Below are 1,608 nucleotides of genomic sequence, written 5' to 3'. Positions count from 1 at the left end.
CCAAGAGAAATAGGGGATGCAAATTACCATAGGTGCATTCAGGCCATGATATCTTGCACCCCCCACAATCAAAAGGCATGGTGGTCTCCAGGGAGGGGTTAGATGGTGCATCTACATTGGTTGGGACCAGATTAAACATAAAACAGGATGACCACTTGCGTCAGTGTGAGTTAACCCCAGGGAGGTAGGGGATGCAACCTACCATAGGTGCATTCAGGCCATGATATCTTGCACCCCCCACAATCGAAAGGTATGGGGGTGTTCCGGGAGGGGTTAGGGGACACCTCTACATTGGTTAGGACCAGAGTAAACATAAACCAGGATGACCACTTGCGCTAGTGTCAATAGCCCCAAGAGAAATAGGGGATGCAAATTACCATAGGTGTATTCAGGCCATGATATCTTGCACCCCCCACAATCGAAAGGTATGGGGGTGTACCGGGAGGGGTTAGAGGATGCCTCTACATTGGTTAGGACCAGAGTAAACATAAACCAGGATGACCACTTGCGCTACTGTCAATAGCCCCAAGAGAAATAGGGGATGCAAATTACCATAGGTGCATTCAGGCCATGATATCTTGCACCCCCCACAATCAAAAGGTATGGGGGTGTCCAGGGAGGGGTTAGATGGTGCATCTACATTGATTGGGACCAGATTAAACATAAAACAGGATGACCACTTGCACTAGTGTGAATAGCCCCAAGAGAAATAGGGGATGCAAATTACCATAGGTGCATTCAGGCCATGATATCTTGCACCCCCCACAATCAAAAGGCATGGGGGTCTCCAGGGAAGGGTTAGATGGTGCATCTACATTGATTGGGACCAGATTAAACATAAAACAGGATGACCAAATGCGCTAGTGTGAGTTTACCCCAGGGAGGTAGGGGATGCGAACTACCATAGGTGTGTTCAGGCCATGATATCTTGCACCCCCACAATCAAAAGGTATGGGGGTGTCCAGGGAGGGGCTAGGTGATGCCTCTACATTGATTGGGACCAGATTAAACATACAGCAGGATGACCACGTGCGCTACTGTGAGTTAACCCCAGGGAGGTAGGGAATGCGAATTACCATAGTTGTGTTCAGGCCATGATATCTTGCACCCCCCGGCAATCAAAAGGCATGGGGGTCTCCAGGGAGGGGTTGGATGGTGCATCTACATTGATTGGGACCAGAGTAAACATAAAACAGGATGACCATTTGCACTAGTGTGAATAGCCCCAAGAGAAATAGAGGATGCAAATTACCACAGGTGCATTCAGGCCATGATATCTTGCACCCCCCACAATCAAAAGGCATGGGGACTCCAGGGAGGGGTTAGACTGTGCATCTACATTGATTGGAACCAGATTAAACATAAAACAGGATGACCACGTGCGCTAGTGTGAGTTAACCCCAGGGAGGTAGGGGATGCAAACTACCATAGGTGCATTCAGGCCATGACATCTTGCACCCCCCACAATCAAAAGGTATGGGGGTGTCCAGGGAGGGGCTAGGTGATGACTCTACATTGATTGGGACCAGATTAAACATACAGCCGGATGAGCACGTGCGCTAGTGTGAGTTAACCCCAGTGAGGTAGGGGATGAAACCTACCATAGGT

The sequence above is a fragment of the Ambystoma mexicanum genome (genome assembly GCF_040938575.1).
Source record: "Ambystoma mexicanum isolate Mex_15411 chromosome 12 unlocalized genomic scaffold, UKY_AmexF1_1 Mex_chr12_unloc.1, whole genome shotgun sequence".
Taxonomy (NCBI): domain Eukaryota; kingdom Metazoa; phylum Chordata; class Amphibia; order Caudata; family Ambystomatidae; genus Ambystoma; species Ambystoma mexicanum.
This window is presented reverse-complemented; position numbering follows the sequence as displayed.